Source organism: Primulina tabacum, chromosome 5 (genome assembly GCF_025594145.1).
Source record: "Primulina tabacum isolate GXHZ01 chromosome 5, ASM2559414v2, whole genome shotgun sequence".
Lineage (NCBI taxonomy): Eukaryota > Viridiplantae > Streptophyta > Magnoliopsida > Lamiales > Gesneriaceae > Primulina > Primulina tabacum.
The window spans coordinates 44,401,927-44,413,948 of NC_134554.1; the positions used below are offsets into that span (position 1 = coordinate 44,401,927).

General features: G+C 38.7%; 1 long non-coding RNA gene across 4 annotated transcripts in view; it reads right to left on the minus strand.

Moving 5' to 3' along the window:
- LOC142547816 (uncharacterized) overlaps window positions 1-12,022 on the minus strand; it is a 71,505-nt gene that overhangs the window by 32,921 nt on the left and 26,562 nt on the right. For 3 of the 4 annotated variants that reach the window (XR_012820742.1, XR_012820741.1, XR_012820743.1), the window contains one exon: window positions 10,659-10,710. This is a non-coding gene — a long non-coding RNA (uncharacterized LOC142547816). Of the gene's footprint in view, window positions 1-10,633; window positions 10,714-12,022 lie in introns of those variants that run through there. The other variant, XR_012820745.1, reaches the window with a different exon arrangement.

Sequence of the window (12,022 nt, forward strand, 5' to 3'; positions counted from 1 at the left end):
ACAATGACTGATCAGTTGCTACATTCAGTGTGAGCTTATCAGCCATTTTATCAGCTGATCCCTCAAACTGTACACGTCATCAGTTAACGAAAAGGAAATTCAACCGAAAACAGTACAAAGCAGACCACAACTAATAGTGGGATCGCCGCATTTCAGAAGCATATTGATGTGGAAAACAACAGATATAAAGATTCAAATTACATTAATTATTACCGTTGAAGAGAAGCCTATAAATAGCAGAAGAGCAGTTGGAAAAACAACGATTCACTATTCTATCAATCTTGTTGTTATTCTGCTGAAATTCTCACTCATATTCTAAAGAATTAGAAGCTCACACTTATCAGATATATTTGTAGCATTCTAGGCTACTTTCGAGCATACTAGTACAAATTATCTTGTTGTAAATTACATCTTAAAGAGATCAGTTGTGCTAAGTTCAGTTGAGTACTGTGAAACATATTGTAAACTAAGAGTTTCAGTTTTCGCATTGTTAAGTCCAAACTGAAGTGAGTCTGTACAAGTATTTGTATCGATCAAAGTTTTTTAGTGGATATCATATCCTTGTTATAGAAGGGGTGACGTAGGAGTGATTGAAATCTCTGAACATCCATAAAATCTTGTGTATTCTCATTTCAGTTTTTATTCTATCTATCAGTTAGTTTATTTCATCACTTTATTGTTAACTGATTGATATCGACTGACAAGATTCGAGTTACAGTTTGTCACTAAACTGACTCAACTTTCGAAAAAATTGTGAAAATCGTGATTTTATTCAACCCCCTTCTAAACACTCTTTCACCAGTTAATCAATATTATCAAAAAACAAAAAAAATGTTGGATTAAATGTATACGGGTGAGAATAGTACTAAGATGTATGATCTCTTGAAAATTTGTGGAGACCCGGACGCTAATTCATTCCTTAATCGTCTTTTAGAATAATTCAAACAATTATAATAAACAGGGTCTATATTTTTTTTTAAAATACAAAGCGGAAACGTAATGTAATTCAATTCAAATTACATATTAAACATAATTATACAAATCTTGTATTATCTACAAGAATTCAACTAGGTTCAACTATATCTCAGTGCTGAATCCTAAGTTGCTTCGAAGCCCGGATCTCCACGCTATCTAGTCCAGCCTCGTTCTCTTCTTGACCCTGATCCTATCCCACCTGTTGTCATGCACACATACAAACAAGACAACAGCCGGATAACTCCGGTGAGAATTATATTCTCAGTATAAATCATGTATACATGCAATCATAAAGACAATATAAAAGCATATAACAGATATTTCTAACATGTATTCAAATCAGAATATAAATCCATATCAAGAATAAATCCTATTCTAAACATGTACCATCATCAGAAACATAAATCAATATGTACCATATTCAGGAACATAATCAACATGAATCAATATAACTGTCAATTAGACTCATGACTCCACATTTTAGACTAGACTCAATCCTAGTCTAGGGATCCCGATTTCCAGAAGTTAGCATTCCCATATCGACCAACAGTAATAGAAAAGACTCCAGTTCTATCCACGTCGATAGGGTATCGATCACCAGTAATAGAAGAAGCTCTGATTCTATCCACATCGATATAGTATCGATCACCAGTAATAGAAGAAACTCGAATTCTATCCACATCGATATGATATCGATCATCAGTAATAGAAGAGTTACGTTCTATCCACATCGATACAATACCGATCACCAGTAATAGAAGAAGCCACATTTCTATCCACATCGATAGCCAATCATCCGGTGACAGACTTTGGCACTATCGCCAATACACTATCTTGTGACATCGTGCAATGTGCCCGTGGCGATCCCACCACTATCAGGCACTTCTGTCACAAGATTACTCGTCTAATACCTGCTGTCTATAAATCAAGAGAACAAGTACATCAATCAAATCAATACAATAAGGTAAAGTATGTGATTTAGGGAAACTCGAGCCAAACCTCACTCGAGTTGTGCAATCCCAACTCAACATTAATTTATACCTTTATCTTCTCGGTCCGACGAAGACGAAGTATTGAAGTCAACTCTGTCCATACCCAATCTGATAATGACAATCGAATAGATACAATATCAGTATATCACTCAGTTCAAAACCTGTTCTGATTAATACTCAAATCAAAACATAATCTGATCAATGCCAATCGACATATGATACCACGATACCATCTCAATCAATACCGAATCTGATCAATATCAATCAACTGATGTTTCGACGGCATAACAATACAGTCTCGATAACCCCGTCAATTCCAACACCACACATATAATACCAGAACTCATAATCACCATCGATATAACTCATAGTTTCAACGATATAAATCTGATATCGATTTTCAATCAAATTGACTCCAAAATTCATAACAATTCCATAATCAGTCCGTTTCTTAATCTGACTTCGATTCTATGATGTCTAACATGTCAAGAACATCATATATGACGTGTATTCAATTCCAACAACATCATAATTTCAGAACATGTCAAAACGTAATAAAACTTACGTCCAGTTGTAGCCTACGTTGATAGGAACTCGTTACTGTCCTTGGATTCAAAATCAGACGAACGGATTTCTCGTAAATCGAATTCTAAAATCAAGAAGTAAAACTTTCCCTCAATTCTCGATTTATCCTTATTAACGTTTGTATGTATATATATATATACATAACTCGTGCATGATAGAAACGTGGCATGTTCTTGTTCTGCATGACTCGCGCATATGCGCGACCCCAACCGGCGCATATGCGCGAGACCTACTGGTCTCGATGCGCTGCTTCACAACTGCCCGCGCATATGCGCCAAAGGTTCTGTCTCAAAACTTTGGCTACAGGACTACTTGCATAGGCTTCGCAACTACTGGCGCATATGCGCGCCTCAATCCGGCGCATATGCGCCAAAGCTTCTGTTCCAAAACGTTGGCTTCTGGACTGCTCGCGCATATGCGCGCACCCAAGTCGCGCATATGCGCGAGACCTACTGTCTCGGCGTTTCGATACTCGCGCATATGCGCGCCCATCTCGGCGCATATGCGCCCAAGGTTCTGGACATTCCGCGCATGTGCGCGTTACACGCCACGCATGTGCGCGCTTACACGCCACGCATGTGCGCGAAGGCACCCTCGCACATGTGTTTCGCGTCTGTTCTCGTCTTTCCCGGTCCACTCCGTTCCGTCTATAATCACTTCAATTAATCAAGAAATCATCCCAGATTAATCTCATATTACGGTAAATATACCCAAATCATTTCCGATTACTGTAATCAAATTCTCGAGCATTACATTTCTCCCCCTCTAAGATATGATTTCGTCCTCGAAATCACAGACAATCAATTCAGATAAGGAAGGAATGTATACTCAAGGTTACTTCAGAAAATTCATTCTATCAAACCATTTTGATAAAATTACTTGCAAATACTGGCTATTCAACATCCGTATATATCAATCAACAGCTCATATCAAATCAATATCATCCGCTGTTATCAAATTCAATCTCAGATATCATCGTAATATCATTCCCATTCAGCGGAAATCCGCAGTACTCACTGTACAATACCTCGACTAGAGCTATCTCGATACTCATCTAATAGCTATTATTGTACAATAATTCATAATGGAAGATCAAGATTAGAAGATGATGGCCTTGATGATTATGAAGGTCGAAGACATGTAAATATTGGAAGCTTATGTAATAGTTGCATTTGCATCCCATGCATTTCCCTAGGATTGGACCTAGGCCCGTGTTTAGCTCACACGGGCCATTAGTTTTGGGGCGATTGATCATCCTTGTTTTGTTTACTGTTTATAATATATGCATGATATGTTATAAATAATGAGTATGTGCGTTATTATTATGATAATAACAAAGTTCCATGAATCCGGCAAACATACGATCAAACATGGCGAGCTTTTAAATAAAATTAATGATGAGACCTTTCAAAATTAAAAACCCCCATTTTGAATAAGATTCAAAATTAATATCAAGCCCGAAAAGGGAAATTATAAAGTTGTTTATAATCTCCATGTCTTCCATCGACAATGGGTGCATGATGAACGCTACCGGTACTCGGGGCTCGGCTCATATTATTGGGGGGCTCTGGGTGCCGGAAAGCTGTGACATCCATTGACATGGTGATGTGAACTACGTGGAACTCCCATGATTTCAGCTCATATTATTGAGGAAACTCATGGCGACCGTCCATTAAGGTTCAACATCGATGGGTAAGGCTTGACACGTAAAGATGAACGACGTCATATTATTGGGTCCTAATCAAACGTGAGACAAAAGTTTACGTAGAGGGTTGCATGGAGATGCAATTGGAAACTACCTTTTAGGAATTGTGATTGACTATTATTCGGGATTATAATTCGCTAATTGGACCTTGCGTACCTACTGAGGAAAGGAGTTTCCCGTTTTCACTAGAGGGTAGTGAAAGATGTCAAAACAGTGGGAGTAAAAATTTATGAAGTAAAAGTCCATACTTCATATCTTACTAAATATTTTAAAATAGTCATTAACATTTATCTGTTTTACTTTTCAATACTTTTTGACAATGTCTTCGATTCGCAATCCGCTATCTGTAATACTCGACAAACACGTATTAACCAGACCTAATTACCTCACTTGGCTAAGAAACCTAAAAATTGTCTTGAATTCGGAAAGGATAGCGTATACACTTACTAAGTCGCCCCCTGTTGAGGCTCCGACTGACTGCACTCCTGAGGAATTGCAGACTTACAAGGAATGGTGTGACCATGACTTGAAAGCCAGGGTTATATGAAGGCTTCTATGAAAGATGAGAAGTCGGTTCTTTATGTGAGCTCTTCATCTGGTACGAAGACTGGTCCACCTGGGAAGGGAAAGAAGCGTTCTTTCCAACGTCCCAAGAAGAACGTGCCCTTGAAGAGGCAAGCTCCGAATCCCGTTGTGGCAGCCACACCAGTAAAGGCTGACAAGACTGCTGATATTTATCATCACTGCAAAAAGCCTGGACATTGGAGGCGTAACTGCAGAGATATCTTGCCCAGAAGAGTTTTGGAAACAGTATGTTCTGTATTGAAGTAAACATTTCAATTAACTCTACTTCTTGGGTATTGGATACCGCTGTGGCTCATATCTCTGTAATGATTTACAGATGATGGAAGAAGTAGAAGACTTAGAGAAGGTGAGACCTTCTTGAGGTTGGGCAATGGAGCAAGAGTTGCGGCCAAGGCCGTGGGAGATGTTTACTTATTGTTGAACAATGATTTTAAGTTGATTTTAAGCGATGTTTTGTTTGTACCTGATTTGGTGAAAAACATTGTTTCCATTTCTATGCTAGATAAAGATGGATATTCTTGTTTATTTAGCAAAGCTGTTTGCAACATTTACAAGAATGAATGTTTAATTGGTACTGGAGAACTTGAAAACGATTTCTATAACTTAAAATTGAAAGATATTCCACTAAACAATGTCCAAGCAATAACAACAACAAACAAGCAAAAACAAGATACTCTAAATTCGGCACAATTGTGGCATGCTCGATTAGGACATATTTCCCTAAGAAGGATGAACAAGTTAGTAGGAGTGGGCATGTTTGATATGTCTGATATTAATGCTCTCGACTTGTGAATCCTATCTAAAAGGAAAGATGACCAAAATTCCCTTTAAGGGCCATGTGGAGCGAGCCAAAGGGCTATTGGATTTGATCCATACCGATGTGTGCGGTCCGCTTAGCATCACCACTAAGCATGGACATGCCTACTTCATCACCTTTACCGATGACTTTTCGAGGTATGGGTATGTGTATTTGATGAAATATAAGTCTCAAGCCTTTGAAAGGTTCAAAGAATTCAGAAGTGAAGTAGAGAAACAGTTGGGACGAAGCATCAAGACACTTCGATCGGATTGAGGTGGTGAATATTTGAGTGCCGAGTTCCAAGAGTATCTTAGGGAGAATGAGATTCTCTCGCAGTGGACTCTGCCCGCTACACCGCAGTTGAATGGTGTTTCGGAGCGTCGTAACGGGACTTTGATGGACATGGTTCGGTCTATGATGGGGTTCACAGAGTTGCCGCCATCCTTTTGGGGATATGCGCTTGAGACAGCGGCACTGTTGTTGAACAATGTCCATTCAAAGGCAGTTGATAAGACACCATATGAGATATGGATGGGTAAGCCTCCCAAGTATTCTTATCTTAGAATATGTGTATGCCCTGCTTATGTGAAGCAGGTAGTGGGAGATAAATTGGATAGTCGATCCATTTTATGTTATTTTGTGGGATATCCAAGGAATTCTGTTGGATATTATTTCTATCATCCCCAAGAAACAAAGTTGTTTGTTTCTAGGAATGCAACCTTTTTGGAAAAGGAATTTCTATTGGATAGAAAAGGGGAGATGATAGAACTCGAAGAGGTTCGAGAGACACCCACAATTATAGAACCCACACCCGAAGAGCCAAGAGAGGAGATACAAGATCCTAGAAGATCCGAGAGAGTCTCGAGACCACCTATGAGGTATGGTCTGCTTCTTGAAGAGGGCCATGATGAGCCTAACCATGGATGTGATCCAAGGACCTTCAAGGAAGCGTTATCTGATGCCGATTCATCCAAATGGTTTGAAGCAATGGAATCTGAGATGAATTCCATGCATTCGAACCGAGTGTGGAATCTCGTGGATCCACCTGAGGGAATTGTTCCCATAGGGTGTAAATGGATTTACAAGAGAAAACTTGGGGCGAATGGGAAGGTATTGACCTTCAAGGCGCGATTGGTAGCAAAAGGATATACTCAAAGACAAGGAGTTGACTTTGAGGAAACCTTTTCTCCAGTTGCAATGTTCAAGTCCTTAAGGATATTGCTAGCCATAACTGCATGGTATGACTATGAGATATGGCAGATGGATGTCAAGACAACCTTTCTTAATGGGGATATTAAGGAAGAGATTTACATGTCTCAACCAGAAGGGTTTACATCCGTCGGAAGTGAGCATATGGTATGCAAACTTCAAAGATCTATTTATGGTCTAAAGCAGACATCTAGGAGTTGGAACCTTAGATTCGAGAGTACAATCAAAGAGTTTGGTTTTACTAAGAATCCTGAGGAACCCTATGTGTATAAGAAGGTCAGTGGGAGTGCTGTGACATTCCTGGTGCTTTATGTTGATGACATTCTACTCATTGGGAATGATGTAGGAATGTTGCAATCAACTAAAATAGGGTTAGCGAGTAAGTTCTCGATGCAGGACTTGGGTGAAGCATTTTGTATTGGGAATACAGATCTATAGAGATAGATCGAGAAGATTGCTTGGTCTCACCCAGTCCACATACATTGATATCATCGTGAAGCGTTCTCGATGGATGAGTCCAAGAGAGGACATCTACCAATGTGTCATGGCGTGTCCCTATCCAAGTCTATGTCTCGCAAGACTGATGCAGAGATAGAGGCAATGACACGCATTCCGTATGCATCTGCAATTGGTAGCATCATTATGGGATGATATCTACACGTCCTGACGTGGCTTTCGCACTAAGTGTAGTGAGTAGATATCAATCGAACTCTGGTCTTCCACATTGGAAAGCTGTGAAAGACATCCTCAAGTATTTGAGAAGGACCAATAAGTTGTTCTTGGTCTATGGGGTGGAGAACTGAAATTGAAAGGCTATACCGACTCTAGCTTCCAAAGCGATATCGATGACTCGAAATCAACCTCTGGATTCATTCATGCTCAATGGTGCTGCTGTCTCTTGGAAGAGTTCCAAACAAGACATACAGCGGATCCCACCACTGAGGCCAAATATATTGCTGCATCAGATGCAGCAAAGGAGGCTGTTTGGATAAAGAATTTCGTCCAAGAGTTGGACGTCGTTCCTATGGAGTTGCTTCTGTCCCGGTGTGTGTGACAACACGAGAGCTATAGCTCAAGCAAAGGAGCCAAGGTCTCATCAGAAGTCCAAACATGTATTGAGAAAGTACCACATCCTCCGAGAGATTGTGGAAAGAGGAGTAGTGTCGATTGACAAAGTCGGCTCCACAGATAATGTTGCTGATCTACTAACTAAGCCTTTACCTGGACCATTATTCGAGAAGAATCGCGAATTGATGGGTTTGAAGCATATGGGTAGTTGGCTCTAGTGCAAGTGGGAGATTGTTAGAGTAGGTGCACGTCGAGCCAAGTGTTGGCCAAGTTTCACAATGAAACTCTATGTATAAACAATTTTTATTTTAATAATATTTGAAATTATTGTTTTGGCACTTCTTTATCTGTATACCCATGCTAGTTGCATAGATAAAGTACTTGAATATACAAATAGTAGAAAGAATATGAGATGCTCATATGATGAGTATCATGAAACTCATATTTGGAATACTGTATATTCTAAACAGTTCCTAGTCGATTCAGCCGCCGCTAAGAAGGATATAGGCCGCTCGAGTTCGAGACTATTATCTGCGATGTGAGTACCATGTTTCATTGGTAGGGGACATTGTGATGTCCGAGCATGCAGATAGGTGCTCCTGGTAGAGTGCACTGAACAACCCTCCATAAAGGACTTTCCAAGTGGTTCTCACTTATCGAGTGGGTCATTGAGACTCTATGTGCTAGCATTACACTTTGACTTGTTTACCGACTCTCATGGGGTCATCAGGTGGCAAGGTTGGGTGTTTTGTCGAAACATATAGGAGTCGATGCATTGTAGTCGGGGATTCACCGCTTACCTTCGGGTATGGATATCCTATGTGATCTCATGTGCATGTAGTTTGAAATATCTGATCAGAGTATGGTGGTAATTAAGAAAGGGGTTTCTTAGATTACAACATCGATGCAACTACGACATGACACATAGTATCGATTCATTGACAACTCTCGATATACCAATGGTTGTCGAATCGGTCGGGATATATGAGTTGAAGGGACCGTACTGTACGCTAACCATAATTGAATGGTTCTTGCAGGCACTATTATTGATACCTAGGGAATCATGTAAGCGATGCTACTAGGCGTTTAATATGATTGGTTGGGTACTATCAGACTTGAGTTCTGACGTTCTTGTTATCAAGGAGTTGATAATTAAGAATGGAGCAATTGGGGTATGCTCGAATAAGGACATGTTTAGTCCGAATCACATGGAGATGTGAACCCACGGCTAGTTGTATCAATGAACCATTGAGGGCCACACAAGTGCTAGCTTTCTAGATCCCGTTGAGAAGTTAAAATAGTTCAATATGTTGAACGGCTTATAAAGGAGTTTATAAGCATAAATAATATAGAAGTATGACTTCTATAAGGAGAATGTAACTTTTAATTTGAGGAAGTGTTCCTAAATTAAAAGTTGGCCAAACAATAATGTATTTGAAAATTGTGATTTTCATAAACATTATTATGGACTAAATTAAATTAATTCAAGTGTTGAATTAATTAAACACTAGTGGACCTAGTAGAGTCCAAATAATTAAATTAATTCAAGTGTTGGATTAATTAAATAACATTGAGCCTTGTAGAGCCCAATTAGAAATAATTATTAAACTATGGACTTGATTAATATCAAGTAAAGTTTAAATGGACTCAAATATGTTTGGGATATTTAAATAAAAGTCCATGGACCTTGTAATTGTTATAAGCCCAAATAGAATTGCATGCATGGGAGATGAAAGGTTGGGAGACAACATTTTCAATGTCCAAGGCATGGCATGCTTTTGGGACAACATAACCTTTTTGCTAAACCAAGAAAAGTCTTCCTTTCATTCCATGAGCTTGAGTTGGCCGAAATTTTGGGGATACTCCTTCATTTTTCTCTCATTTTCTTCTTCAATTGTTGAGGAAAGAAAACACTTCTCAAAGAAAAATCCTTTTATTTTTCTAGTGCAAAATAAGAGGGGATCTAGCTTGCAAGTGGTGGGCCTAATTTTGAAGGAAGGAAGCTTGTAGATCTTCTTGCCATTCAAGAGCTAAGGTGTTTACACCTTAGTTGGAGCCATCATCAATCTCAAGAGATTGATAGGTATATTTTTCTTAACGCCCTATGTATGACATTTTGGTGTTTTATATTTGCTACACACTATAGGCTTAGGGTGCTCGGTTTTCTTGTTGAAAAACAAATTTTGAAACTTCGGTTGCGTATTGGGGCACCTTAATCGATCCCCTTTCACCAGCAATGATCGCAATACGGACGTGGCTTTCGCGGTTTGTTGTCAGATGTAGATTTTGCCGCAAAAGGATGGTTGGAGTCGGATGAGCACATCGCCGATGCCTCCGCAGGGGTCGAAGACGACAATGGTGATTCGCCCATCATCACTTTTTGTGAGGGCCCGTGCTCCTGATTAATTTTTAATTATCAAACAACCAGGATTTATTAGCGTAAACAGCGAAAACGAGTAAAAATTTTCCATTTGGGGCCTACAGAAATTTCGGCATGACCTTCCCGTAAATAGGACATAACAAAAAAATTCAAAACAACACAACAAAACCTTTATACTCGAAAATAAAGTCCAATAAAACAAACAGAATACCAAATCGCACACAGAGCCGGCTAGGCTCGATCACACCAAAGAGGATCCAACACTTAAAATACAACCATACAAATACACGAGGCATCTCCTCGGCAAATGACTCAATATTAGTATAAATATCTGAGGACTCCAAACTCAAACCGACTCACTGGGCTCCACTGACAGACGCTCCGCCAGCTGCATCAGAACCACCTGTATAACCTGCTATGGAATCACAAAACAAACCACAGCAGCCCCGAGGGACAGGGGTCAAACCCTAGTCTGAAGATCAAATAAATTACAGCATAAATAAATGACATGTATAAAATCAATGCAATGCAATGCATGTAGGGTACCAATAATCTCGGGTATCAAACTGGATCCAAAGAAACGAAAGCAACAACTGTGGCCACATGTGCCAGGGGTGTGACTTGTCAAATACGCCCTCGGCCCTGCACATCTGCGTCAGGGGTGTCAGTTGCAGAACTGCTCGGCCCTTCCGCTAGTCATCAGAGGTGTGACGCTCAAACGCCCTCGGCTCTGATGTCTAAATAACTCATCCAAGAGTAAACAGAGATATCGGAAACAACAGAGTCATGGCTCGATATGAATGCGTGCTCAACAATGCATATAAATTCACAAATTATTCCAATATATTTAAAAAATCACATTTATTTTTAAAAATGAGGAATAATCCTAAAATACACCCAAACAGCACAAAGAGCACATAAACACATAGTTTTCATAAAATCACATCAATTTAATTACACGTTGTTATAGACGCTGTAAAGAATCGATCAATCCGTACCTTAACCTTCAAATTAAATTACCACAATAGTTTATAAACTCCTCGGTGCTTCCTGGCTACTAAAACCTGTGGCAAATAATTAATTACCATCAAATAAATATTCAACTTTTAGCCAAAAACAATTTACTAATTCCAGCTTGGACCTAAGCTCGGTTGTAAGGCCATAAATCAACCAAATCTTAACCAAAACATACTTATCATGTTAGGTATGATTTAATGGGGTGGGGCCTACACATTAAATAATATAATAATTAAAACTTCTTTTCCCACATATCCCACATCGTTATGATAACAAAACTGAACGAATTAATCGATTATAAATTGTAGAACCTGTAAATCGGACTACGTATAAGCCATGCATAATTTTCAGTATTTAATTAAAATGATGTTATTGCATGAGTATCTAAATTCTTTTCTTTAAATTTAATTATTTTTATGCAGTAGTTTAACTAATATCCTTTCAGTTAATTAAGTAAGACCGGACTGGAGTTGGAGTTTTGAGATAAAATTTAATATTAAGAAAACATTCTTAGAATTTATTTAAGATAAATAATAAGTCAATTTAATGTAAAAGAATGTTTGAGAAATTATTTAATAATTTGAGATAAGTAGTAAATAAAGTTCAATAATTAATTTCTCAATTCACTAAAATATTTAATGAGTAGATAAAACACTAAAGATTTAAAATACATTATTTAAGCAATATTTCCCCTCCACTTAATAGCA